Source organism: Trichosurus vulpecula, chromosome 4, assembly GCF_011100635.1.
Source record: "Trichosurus vulpecula isolate mTriVul1 chromosome 4, mTriVul1.pri, whole genome shotgun sequence".
Taxonomy (NCBI): Eukaryota; Metazoa; Chordata; class Mammalia; order Diprotodontia; family Phalangeridae; genus Trichosurus; species Trichosurus vulpecula.
The window spans coordinates 390,809,599-390,823,598 of NC_050576.1; the positions used below are offsets into that span (position 1 = coordinate 390,809,599).

Sequence of the window (14,000 nt, forward strand, 5' to 3'; positions counted from 1 at the left end):
ACTGAGGAGAAGGCTGAACAGAAAGAGAACTCTTGCTGTTTTCTTCAGGGTTTCTCATTGAGGCATTTAAGTGAGTAAAAAGGGGAAAAAATGGAAAAGAGGGACAAGAAAGAAAGTATCAAATCCACCAGTTCAATGTTTTAGTCCAGTACTTGGATAGCAATCAAATATTCAAACTTATGGTTAAAAAAGGAAAAATTCAAGTTAAAATAACTTAGAGGTTCTACCTTATGTGTCCACATTGACAAAGCCGAGATAGAGGGAAAATGACAGATGTCATAGAAAACAGGCACACTGATGCTCTATTGATGGAGCAGTGAATTGGTCCAGCCATTCTGGAAAGTGATTTGGCAACTCTGCCCCCACAGTTAGTCAATAGGCGTTTATTAAATGCCTCCTAAGTGTCAGATACTGTACTAAGGAATGGTGATAGAAGTACAAAAAAAGAGAGTTATGGCCAAGATGGCAGCTGGAAAATAGGGACTCACTTAAGCTCTCCCCCAAACCCCTCCAAATACCTGTAAAAATAACTCTAAACAAATTCTAGAGCTACAGAACCCACGAAATAACAGAAGGAAACAAGTCTCCAGCCCAGGATGGCCTGGATGGTCACTGGGAAGGGTCTGTCGCGCCATGATGGGAGCGGAGGCCATGACAGACCAGGCCAGGAGTAGATTGGGTAGAGCAGGCCTCAGGGCCATGAATCACTGAGCTGTGGCAGTTTCCAGACTTCTCAATTCACAAATGCCAAAGACAATGGAGCAGGTCAGTAGGAAAACTGCTAGATCTGGGTGAGAGAAGTATGCAGTCCAGCCCCAGGGGTGGTGGAGGTGGTGTGGTGGGATGAATCAAGCAGCAGATCAGAGTGGGAGTGCAGGGAGTGCTTTGCTGCCACAGAGGCAGGGTTTTCTTGCTTTGCTCTGCTTGGATCTGTGTTGTAGTCCTGGTTGGAGGTTCTTGGGGGAAGAGGAACGCTGGTATGGCGGAGGTTGCAGTGACTGTGGAGAGGGAGTCCTCCTTGTAGTTACACAGCAGAAAGGGGTGCCTGCACTCACAGACCAGAGCACAGGCCAGGAGAGGAGTATCACACCACCTCAGAATAGAAGTAGCTCTGAAAACAGCAACGCGAAAACCCTGAAGCTTGGGATAAAGCACTCTCCACTCTGAAAGCAGTCATACCCTGACCAAAAGCTCAAAATTCAAATAATTGGCTGGGAAAATGAGCAAGCAGCATAAAGGACTCAGACTCAGACTGTAGAATCTTTTTTTGGTGACAAAGAAGATCAAAACGTACAGCCAGAAGAAGTCAACAAAGTCAAAGATCCTACATCAAAAAACTCCAAGAAGAATATGAATTGGTCTCAGGCCAAAAGGATTTGGAAAATCAAGTAAGAGAACTAGAGGAAAAATTGGGAAGGGAAATGAGAGTGATGCAAGAAAATCCTGAAAAACAAGTCAACAGCTTGCTAAAGGAGATCGAAAAAAAAATACTGAAGAAAATATCATCTTAAAAAATAGACTAACCCAAATGGCAAAAGAGCTCCAAAAAGCCAATGAGGAGAAGAATGCCTTGAAAGGCAGAATTAACCAACTGGAAAAGGAGGTCCAAAAGACCACTGAAGAAAATACTACCTTAAAAATTAGAATGGAACAAGTAGAAGCTAGTGACTTTATGAGAAATCAAGAAACTATAAGACAGAACCAAAAGAATGAAAAAATGGAAGACAATGTCAAATATCTCATTGGAAAAACCACTGATCCAGATAATAGATCCAGGAGAGATCATTTAAAAGTTATTGGATTACCTGAAAGCCATGATCAAAAAAAGAGCCTAGACATCATCTTTCAAGAAATTATCAAGGAAAATTGCCCTGATATTCTAGAACCAGAGGGTAAAATAAAAACTGAAAGAATCCGCCAATCACCTCCTCAAAAAGAGCCCAAAAAGAAAACTCCTAGGAATATTGTAGCCAAATTCTAGAGTTTCCAGGTCAAGGAGAAAATATTGCAAGCAGCCAGAAAGAAACAATTTGAGTATTGTGGAAACACAATCAGGATAACACAGGATCTAGCAGCTTCTACATTAAGGGATTGAAGGACTTGGAATATGATATTCCAGAGGCCAAAGGAGCTAGGATTAAAACCAAAAATCACCTACCCAGCAAAACTGAGTATCATGCTCCAAGGCAAAATATGGATTTTCAATAAAATAGAGGACTTTCAAGCTTTCTCAGTGAAAAGACCAGAGCTGAATAGAAAATTTGACTTTCAAATACAAGAATCAAGAGAAGCATGAAAAGGTAAACAGGAAAGAGAAATCATAAGGGACTTACTAGAGTTGAACCATTTTGCTTACGTTCCTATGTGGAAAGATGATATTTGTAACTCATGAAACCTTTCTCAGTGTTAAAGTAGTTGAAGGGAATATACATATCTACATACATACATACATATATATAGACAGAGGGCACAGGGTAAGTTGAATATGAAGGGATGATATCTAAAAAAATAAAATTAAGGGGTGAGAGAGGAATATATTGGAAGAAAGAGAAAGGGAGAGATAGAATGGGGTAAATTATCTTAAATGCAAATAGTGAGAAAAAGCAGTTATAAAGGTAGGAAGGAGGGGGCAGGTGAGGGGGAATGAGTGAATCTTGCTGCCATCAGATTTGGCTTAAGGAGGGAATAACATGCACATTCAATTGAGTATCTTACCCTACAGGAAAGTAGTGGGGAAGGTGATGAGAGGGGGGATGATAGAAGGAAGGGCAGATTGGGGGAGGAGGTAGTCAAAAGCAAATGCTTTTGAAAAGGGATAGGGTCAAGGGAGAAAATTTAATAAAGGGGGACAGGATAGGATGGAGGGAAATACAGTTCGTCTTTCACAACATGACTATTATGGAAGTATTTTGCATAGCGATACATGTGTGGCCTATGTTGAATTGCTTGCCTTCTCAGGGAGGATGGGTAGGGAGGGAAGAAGGGAAAGAATTTGGAACTCAAAGTTCTAAAAACAAATGCTCAAAAAAAAAGCTGTTTTTATGTGCAACTGGGAAATAAGATATACAGGCAATGAGGTTTTGCCCTACAAGAAAGTAAGGGGAGAGGGGATAAAGGAGGGGGGGAGTGGGGTGACAGAAGGGAGGGCAGACCAGGGAAAGGGACAATCAGAATATATGCTATCTTGGGGTGAGAGGGAGGGTAGAAATGGGCAGAAAATTTATAACTCAAAATCTTGTGAAAATCAATGTTCAAAACTAAAAATATTAAATAATAAAAAATAAATTTTAAAAAGAGAGAGATATTCCTTTACTTCAAGGAACTTACAGTTGGGGGAAGACAATACACAAAAGAATGCTGAAAAAGGGGAGGTGGGAAGGTACCCAAGCTTGAGGGGACATGATGGAGACATCCAAAAGTGCAGCCAGATGGGAAATGAAGAGAGAGCTAGCCTGGATGACCTCTTTAATGGAGGTTTTTGGAGGAGCTCTTTGGTCCACCCTCTATTCAGTCTGCTAACTGACTAAGGAAAATAATGGGTCTGTTCTTGGCTCCATGGCTTTGGTCCTACTGTCCTCATCTGAAATGCCCCTTTCTTGGATCCCTCTGCCCATCTAAATCCTACTCATATTCCACGGCTTAGCTTAAGTTCTACTTCTCCCATGAAACTTTTTCTGACTACTCCAGCTCTGCTTAATCTCTCTTTTCTTAAAACTCCCATAGCATTTATAATTTACATCACACCCCTTATGAATTCTCTTTTTTGGTGGAGGGTCACAATTTATTGTATTTTGCTTGCCTTTTCAGCTAGTTTGGGAAGTTCCTTGTAGACAGGTACCATGTTTTAGATTAAGATGATATATGTAAAAATGTTTTGCATCTCTTAAAAGTACTGTATACATGTGTGTAATCATTATAGTAAATTGACTCTTGGTTGATTGATGCAGCTTGCTTCATTCTCTATGTGATGTGGTCCATGCTGCTTTAAATAGGTCTGATCCCATGGGAAGAAAGGTATGTGGGAAACATAGTCTCTTAGTAACCACTGCTGCAGACCAGCTATCAAGCCCACGGATGAAATTGTAGATACTTCTGCTATTAGCAATCAATCTCCTCCCCTCTCCCTCCCCTTCCCCTCCCTTCTCCTCCCCTCTCCCTTCCCTCCCCCTCCCTTCTCCTCCCCTCTCCATATATACATGTGTGTATACATATATGCATATGTGTGTATGTGTGATATCGAATGAATACTCACAGGAATGGACCTTTCAAAGACCTGTGAACAAACAAGAAGCCATGTGCAGAGTGCCCCAAAAGCCTCAGTGCAGTTTTATGCTTTGATAATTTAAAATGCACTGACATTTTGGGACATCTTGTATTCTAGACCAAATCATGTTTTTGCCCACACAAAAATATTCTCAAGCACCAAATATTGTTTATTTGATAGAAGAGACTTCCAGTGCAAAAGATTTTTTAAAGTCAGTTTGTTGTCATTTGTTTCCACAGTGTTTAACCTGTAGTACCAGAACTGGTGAGCAGGAAAGGTCTGAGAAATATAAGTATTGTTAAGTGAAAATGTTTTTTAATCCACTTCGTAGAAGAGTTAGTCTAGCTTAAACATTCAGCGTCTGTTTCTAGCTGTTCAGATTGAGCCATGTTTCATAAGTGATCCTCGTTGCTCAAACATGTATCACTGTTGATTTGCATCAAATCTGTACCCACATCAAGGATGCTATTCCTGAATTTTAATAATTCATGTCAACTGAGTGTGCCTATTGTTAGCTATTTTGTGTCTGGAGAAAAGAGATGTTTGTTATATAGTCTACATCTTTTCAATATAATTATATGGAAGCCATCCTTATGCCACAGACAAAAGAATACCTGATTTCTTGAATTGAAATTCTGATTCAAATGAAAATGTCAAAATCCAGTCCAGTTCCACCCATCAGACATTTTTAAACCACTTACTATGTATAAGCTACTATAATAGCAGTTGGAAATATGATGACAAAAGAAAATGTCGCTGCCCTCCAGGAAATTAGATTTACTGAGAAAGGAAAGAATGGGAAGAGGGGAGAGAATACAGTTATCCCTTCCACATGCAGGGGTTAGGAGTGTAGCACCCACACGATCTGGAAAAATCCATGTAAATTTTTTTTTTGGCCCTCCCTTTGTACCAGAGAAGAAGTCTGATTTTTTTTCCTCTTTTATGGGGTGTTTGTAACACCTTATTATAAAATTTGGGTTAAATATTTGGTCATAGGCTCTGTGTCATCTGTAGCTTTTTGAAAACTCACCTCAAAATTCCCATCAAATTTCTTATTCTGATTCTCAAATATATCAAAACCATGATGGGGAAAGTGGAGATGTGGAAGGATCAACTGTAGAGTGTAGAGAACAGGGGACAGTGTGGAGAAGTTCTGAAGAGAAGGGAGAGAGTGAAGATTGAGGAAAGAGTTTTGCTGCCAAATAAAAAGAGACTGTATTAGGGTATGGAATAGGGAGATAAGAGGATGTAATTATATTTTCATTAGCTATCCTTAGGGCAAGTCAGAGGACCTAGGCTTACCTCCTACTTCTGACATTTAAACTCTTTACTCTCCTTGGGCCTCAGTTTCCATATATGTAAAATGAGAGAGTTTGACTCAGTGACCTCCCAGGCCACTTTATCTTTCATCCTATGATCCTTTGAAAAAGGGTCCTTCTCTCCCTAAATCTATGATGCTATAATCGATCCTATACTTGATGGCCTCTTAGGTACTTTTCAGCTCCAAATCTGTGTTCCTCTGTTAGGTAGCTAGTGGTAAATAGAAGAGTCTGATGGAACAGGAAGCTTAAGTAGTTGGATTTTGTTTTGCAAAGGGGTTACATTAAGGAGAATGTTTTCTTTCACAGAAGAGCCACTCTGAAAGGCAGGAACTAAAGGAGGATCAAACTTTTTGAGAAGAATTTTTTTTAAAAAATTCAAATAATAAGCTGAAGCTTGTAAAAGGGGCCCTTTATTACTTTCTAAACTATTTAAAGAGAACAAAGTACAGTGGTTTTTCTGTATCCAGACTGGTTGTCTTTGAAAAGTTGTTTTTTGTTTCTTAGCCCTATTTTTTTGGGAGGGGGTGGCAAACATATGGTTTGGAGACTATTTCTCAAACCTGTAGGAAAATCAGGCTCTTTAGTTATAGGCATGTTTCAGACTGTAGAAGCTATTTTACTGTAGAAAAGGAAATGAAAGTCAAAGCATATGTGGTTTTTTTTGTTTAATAAGAAGAACAATTAGCAATTATAGGGTGCTTTACAAATATCTCATTTTATTCTCACACCAGCCTTAAGAAGTAGGTGCCAGGAAGGGAAGAGAGGGGGCAGGTGAGGGGGAATGAGTGAATCTTTCTCTCATCAGATTTGTCTTAAGGAGGGAATAACATACACACTCAATTGGGTATCTACAGGAAAGTAGCAGGGAAAGGGATAAGGGGGAGATGACAGAAGGGAGGGCAGATGGGGGAGGAGATAATCACTTTTGAAAAGGGACAGGGTCAAACGAGAAAATTGAATAAAGGGGGACAGGATAGGATGGAGGGAAATACAGTTAGTCTTTCACAACATGACTATTAAGGAAGTGTTTTGCATAATGATACATGTATAACCTACATTGAATTCCTTGCCTTTTCAAGGAGGGTGGGTGGGGAGGGAGGAAGGGAGAGAATTTGGAACTCAAAGTTCTAAAAACAAATGCTCAAAAAATTGTTTTTACATGCAACTGGGAAATAAGATACATAGGCAATGGGCTGTAGAAATCTATCTTGCCCTACAAGAAAGTAAGGGGAAAGGGGATGGGGGGAGTGGGGTGACAGAAGGGAGGGCTGACTGGGGAAAGGGACAATCAGAATACATGCCATCTTGGGGTGGGGGGAGGGTAGAGATGGGGAGAAAATTTATAACTCAAAATCTTGTGGAAATGAATGTTGAAAACTAAAAATAAATTAAAAAAGAAGTAGGTGCCATTATTATTCCCATTTTTTCAGATGAGAAGCTGAGGCAGAGGTTAAGTGACTTGCCCAGGATCACACAGCTAGTAAGTATCTGAGACTGTATTTGAACTCAAGTCTTCCTGACTTCAGGCCTAGTTCTCTATCCACTGCTACCACCTAGCTGCCTCAGGTAAACTATAAAGATGGAAAATGGCATAGACTTTTAATAGCAATCACCTCACTCTCAGTTGGTTTTACTTAATTGTTTCAGGGAATATACTGTGGATGGGCATTATTTGGATGTCAGGTAGTGCTCATAAAAACAAAAAAAAAGTTATGTGTGTGTGTGTATGGATATAAATTAAATAAAATATAGAGATGTATATATAATAGGGCAGCTAGGTGGTGCAGTAGATAAAGGGAGTCAGGAAAACATATCTTCATTAGTTCAAATCTGGCTTCAGGTACCAGCTGTGTGACCCATGGCAAGTCACTTAACCCTGTTTGTCTCAGTTTCCTCATCTGTAAAATGAGCTGGAGAAGGAAATTGCAAATCGCTCCAGCATCTTTGTCAAGAAAACCCAAAATGGTGGCACAAAGAGTCAGATAAGACTGAAATTGACTGAACAACATATCTAATAAAAATAAAAGTTCAGTATTATACTTGAATGAAGTTTTAAAAGTGAGATTGAGGAAAGAGCAATAGTCCACCATGCACATATTTCATCTCTTAAAGGATGCAAAAGTTGCATGAGAATTTTCATTTTTAAGGTCCTAAAAAAGAAGTCTATAATTTCATATCCGACTCTTAGTCTTATCTGGAAAATGAGTGAAGATTTCATATTTTGCTAATTCTTTTTTAAAAACCAACTCTATTCATTCTTTATGGAAAAGCTCCCAACTTACACTTTTGTTCGGTAACCTTATCTGCAGTGCTGTTATTAATAGTGTCGCTCACCAGTGAATCATTCATTTATGCTCACAGAGATACTGGGTAGAATCTTAATGACTGAGCCTGGAGTTTGACCAAGACATGGTTGGAACACAGAATCCATTGCTAAATTGCCAGACAGAAGAGTAGTGTGGGAAGATTTACAACTTGAGATGCAATCTATAAAATATTATTTAAAATGCTGAGTACTTGTGGCTAATGTACCACGAGAGAGACAGAGAGAAAATTATGTCAATTTGAGCATTTTTTTCCTACAACACAGTTTCGTCTTTAGGTTTGGGTTTAAGAAGCTTATTAATAAATCCCCCAAATCAGCTCTCTTAGAGGGTATATGTTCTACTTGTATTTCACACTCTTATAACAAAGCAGCATCATGTAGCTGCAAATGGATTGGTATGGAAGTTGGAAAAAAACCCTGATTCTTGATCCTGTTACTGATGCTGTGGGACCCTGGGCAAATCATGTAACCTCAGTTTCTCCTATGTAAAATGGATAATATACGTAGTTGCCAGCAACATAGGAGATATTTGAAGACTGCTCTGTCAACCTTGAAATATTATAATAATACTGATTGACACATGTGCTGCTCTCAGGCTTGCAAAGCTCTCTACTTATAGAAGGTATCCCAAAAGTCTTAGTGAGGTTTAAAGCTGAAAATTGAACTAAGACTTTTGGGACACGCTGTATTAAAAGCTTAAAACTGAAATAAGACTTTTGGGACCCTCTATTATCTCAATTCATTTTTGTAAACCATCCTACTAAGTAGGTGCTGCATCTATTCTTGGGCAGCTAGTTGGTACAGTGGGTAAAGCAGCAGGTCTAGAATCAAGAAGACTTCTCTTCCTGAGTTCAAATCCAACCTCAGATACTTACTAGCTGTGTGATCCTGGGCAAGTTACTTAACTCTGTTTGCCTCAGTTTCCTCGTCTATAAAGTGAACTGGAGAAGAAAATGGCAAAATACTCCAGTATCTTTGCCACGAAAACCCCCAAAAGGGTCATAAAGATTCAAACATGACTGAAAAATGGCTAAACAACAGCAAAAACATGTATTGTGATGCTATTTTACAGATGAAGGAAAAGAGAATTTCAGTGACTTGCCCAGGGTCTCCAGGCTAGGAAACCTCAGAAGTGAGAGGTGATCTCAGGTCTTCTTATCTGAATCCAACAACACAGCTAGGATTTATTTAGTACTTTAACGTTTGTAAAGTACTTTACGTACATTCTAACATTTGATACTCACAGAGTTAAGTTGTTATTCTTAACTCCATCTTACAGATGAGCATACTGAAGTTCAGAAAGGATCCCACAGCCCATAAGTGTCTAGCGCAGGGTTTGAAATGAGACCTTCCTGATTCCAGGTCTAGAAATCTATCTGCACAATGCTGCCTTACATGAGAATGGCAGCTGTTAAATTTTAGAAAAGTCTAGTGTCAGGGGCAGCTGGTTGGCTCAGTGGACAAAGCACGGGCCCTGGAGTCAGGAGGAGCTGAGTCCAAATCTCGTCTTGGACACTTGACATGTACTAGCTGTGTGACACTGGGCGAATCACTTAACCCCAATTGCGTCACCAAAGGAAAAAAGAATCTAATGTCTTGAGTCATGATTTATCTATGATATTCCTCTTAAGATATTTTTTTCCTCCCCCAAAAAACAACTGATAATAAGAGCCCACTCTGCAGAGTATCAAAATTTGGTGCTTTAAAACATGAAATTTCTGGCTATGAGTCTTCTCTTTTTAAAAAAATACTATTTTATTTTTTTCCAGTTATGTGCAAAGACAATTTTTGACATTCACAAAATTTTGAGTTCTGAATTTTCTCCGTTCAGTCCCTTCCCCCTCAAGATGATAAGCAATTTGGTATAGGTTATATGTGTGCAATTATGCAAAACATATTTCCATATTAATTATGTTGTGAAAGAAGAAATAGACCAAAAGAAAAAAAAACTATGGAAAAAATAAAGTGAAAATCTGCTTTCAGACTCCATAGTTCTTTCTCTGGATGTGGACAGCATTTTCCATCATGAGTCCTTTGGAATTGTCTTGGATCATTATATTGCTGAGAAGAGCTAAGTCATTCATGGTTGATCATTGCTCAATGTTAGCATTACTATGTAAAATGTTCTTCTGGTTCTGCCCACTTCACTTTTTATCAGCTCATGGAAGTCTATGATTTTTCTTGAATGATTCTTTCCTAGGTCAATAATGTTAGAGCTTGATATCTGGGCCTTAGACCATCTAGGCTTGAATGTGTTTTTCAGCCAAGGGAAAATAAAAGTTTGGATAGAATATGTAACAGTGGGGGTGAGGACTGCAGTCCGGTCTAGGGCGTAGAGTGTTGGACTTAATCAGAAGGGCTGTCCAAACCATAAATCTGACATTCGCTAGCTGTATGGCTTGACCTCTTAGCCTTAGTTTCCTCATCTGTAAAATGGCCCCAATAATGCTTTGCTAGCTATTTCAGAGGGTAGGTAGGATTATTGCCACATAGTCTATAAACTGAAATATAGGTATGATTTACTATCTGGCTCAACTACCCAGTCTTTCTGATTTTTGATACCTAAGAAATTTTCCTTTCCTTGATTAGCATCAAAACATTACTTGTTAAGAACAGAAATTCACATGATTGTTTTTCCTTTTCCCTTTATACTGCTTCCAAAAGATTTTTAGACTAAATGCTTCTACATTAAAAAAAATTGGGCATAATAGCTGTAACTAAAAGATTTTTCTAGATAAGACAAGCAAGCATTGTGTGAAACTGAACAGATAAGGGTGTCATGCTCTAGGAATCATGGGATCCTGAACCTTCAGGAACATTAAGTCTGATGGATAAGGATTCTAAAACCCAGACATGCTGTGTGACCTGAGGTTTCTCGCAGGTAGGAGGTACCAGAGCCAGGCTTTAAACCAAGGTTCTCTGACCTCAAATCAAATGCTCTTTCTAGAATGTTGGGCCACCTTCATTTAGGGAGCTCTTAGAGTTTGGTTCCATCCAGGAGTCTTGATGTGCCTTAAAATCCATACATTAGCAAACTTTTATTGGCTACTTTTCATGTGCAAAGCACTTTGTTTAGGGGAATGAACCTGATTTCATCCTTAGTACATGGTGTGTGTGTGTGTGTGTGTGTGTGTGTGTGTGTGTTGGTTTCAATGCTGCTATCCTCTGAAAAATATTTTGTTCTTTGGGCAAGCATTCTTAGACTGAAAATTATTTTGATCTCTTAATATGACCCAGTCCACATTGTAGTTGGATACTAGATTCTGGATGCATAGAGTTGTTGTTTGTCCTTTGTTCTCGAAGAGGACCATGACATCAGGAAGGTCATCCCATGACTTGCAAGTGAATTGAATTTAAGTGAGGGAGGGCTATGCAAGGTCACCAAGATCACTTCCTCCTCTGGAGCCATTTGGGTCTAGTAGTAAGTCATAGATCAGGATGACTGGAGATGGCCCCCATATATAGGGTAGGAGAAGAGAGAAGAATTACCATTTTAAGGTTCTTGATACTTCTGTATTGCCTATGCATTTCCCCAGAGGCAGCAGCGGGATGGAAGACTCTTGGTGAATGGGAATGGTAATGAAGCAGACACATATCATTTTGATAACCCCACTCTCCGCAGCTGATGGCTGCCTCTGACATCCCAGCACCCTTTTTGTTGTTCCCTCAAAGATACTAAAAGTACTCAATTTTAGGTTACACTATATCCCAACTGAAGGGTCACATGCAATGATTTCCTGATGAGCTGGTAGAGGTATTTTGTCACATTTAAGGAAGATTTTTGCTATTTAAAACTATCCCATTTATTGTGAATTGTTAAATGAATATAGCAAATGGGCCCGATATTAATAGGGAAGTGCCTTCATATATGCAATTCAGGGAAGATCCTTTGAAAGGATAGCCAACCTTTACAAGATGACATCATCATTGTCAATTTTACTAAGCTCCTGTTCTATGCCAGACACTGTGCTAAGCACTGGGTATACAAAACCAAAAACACAGATCCTGCCCTCCCTCACATTCTAACGGTGCAGACAAATATGATATACAGCGTGTAAACAGCCACATACAGTTGTGGTTGTTTGTGTCATTTTTAATCTTATCTGACTCTTTATGACTCCATTTTGGGTTTTCTTGGCAGAGATACTGGAGTGGTTTGCTATTTCTTTCTCCAGTTCATTTTACAGGTGAGAAAACTGAGGCAAACAGGGTTAAGTGACTTATTCAGGGTCACACAGTGTCTGAGGCCAGATTTGAACTTAAAGAAGTTTTCCTGACTCCAGTCCAGGCACTCTATCCACTGCACCACCTAGCTGTCCCCGTGTTAAAGATAGGGGATTTTTAATTTGATCCTGCAGCGAGAGAGATCACTGGACTTGATTGGATTCAGGAAGTTATGGTCAGATCTGCACTTAGGAAGTGGGGGCTGGACTGAAGAGGCAGGGAGGCCAACCAGAGACTCTTGCAGTAGTCCTAGTGTGAGGCGATGAACACCTGCTTTCCAAGTTAATCATTTGCAGCACTGATTGGTGAGGTTTGTGATTCATGAATTTTTAATAAATCACACTACATATAGTCACATGCTTCCCAGTTTATAGAAAAATAAGCTAAAGCCATAGAAGTCTCCCTAGCTTATAAAAAAAATGCAAAATAAGGAGAGGTAGGATGAAAACATGGCCAGGTAGGTGAAACAATAGATAGAGGGCTGGGCCTAAAGTTGGGAAGATTCAACTTTGTGAGTTCAAATCCAGCCTCAGACATTTACTAACTGGGTGACCCTGGGCAAGTCATTTCACCCTCCTTGCCTCAGTTTCCTCATCTGTAAAATGAGCTGGAGAAGGAAATGGCAAACCAATCCAGTATCTTTGCCAAGAAAACCCCAAATGGAGTCATGAAGAGTTGGATGCGACTGAACAACAAACAAGGAAGAAAACATCTTCTGCCTTCTGAACTCTCCCGACAAACCAATCTATCTCCCCTTCCTCCCAAAGACCTAAGCTGTCAAATGTTTTTGTTTTCTGTGCTTTTCAGTATTTTTCTATTCATAACTGACTCTGTCTTTTGTTTTGAGGCCATTGTGCCCTCTTTGAGTCCGTATCTCACTTAGACTACCTTGAGGAACATCCACAACACCTGTGAACCTTTTGCTCCTTTGCCTTTATATATGCTCATACAATTTAAACTGTCATGTACTTAGAATTGCTTGTTCATTCATTGGTGAAAAATGAATGAACATTTCAAGCTCAGTTGTCTCTTTTTATTCTTTCTCTTTTCATAGAGTATAAAACTGGAAGAGACTGGGTCATTTTTTTTTCATTTCCCCTGCCAGAATTACACTTAAAAAAAAAAAACTTCCCAACCCAATGACTGCCTTTTCTGTTCTTGCAGATGCCTAGGGTTCAAGTCCAGCCTTAGAAATGTACCAGCTATGTGACCCTGAGCCAGTTACTTCTCTTGGGTTCAGTTTATTCATCTTTAAAATGAGACTAATAGCCTCAGGGCTGTTATGAGGGGGCATCCAGATGGCAAAGTAGGGAGAGAGCTAGGACTGAAATCAGGAAGACTCATCTTCCTGAGATAAACTCTGACTTCAGACACCAACTAGCTGTGTGACCCTGGAAAAGTCACTTAACCCTCATTGCCTCCTTTTCCTTATCTCTAAAATAAGCTAGAGAAATAAATGACAAACCATTCTAGTATCTTTGCCAAGAAAACTCTGGATGGTGACACAAAGAGTTAGACATGATTGAACAACAGCAAAAATTAGAAGCATCATTTCACTTTATCCTCACAACAACCCTGAGAGGTATGTGCTATTATGAATATCTCCATTTTACAAATGAAGAAACTGAGGAAGATGGAGGCAAAATGAGTTGTCTAGGGTCACACTGCTAATAACTGTCTGAGGTCATCTTGCTGTCTCCAGGTCCAGCATTCCATCAGCTGTGCAACCTGGCTGCCTCTAACAAAATCTAATGCCTAATTATTGAGAATTAGTTAGAATAGAAAAGCTATCAGAGAGAAAACTCCCTTCTATGCTACCACACTCTACCTTCCACTTCTTACCCCATGCAGTAGTCTTGGCTTT

General features: G+C 39.5%; 1 protein-coding gene across 2 annotated transcripts in view; it reads left to right on the top strand.

Annotated features, from left to right (window-relative positions):
• The window catches only part of MCF2L (MCF.2 cell line derived transforming sequence like), a 382,905-nt gene that overhangs the window by 144,256 nt on the left and 224,649 nt on the right, over positions 1 to 14,000 (top strand). The gene's annotated exons all lie outside the window — the stretch shown is intronic.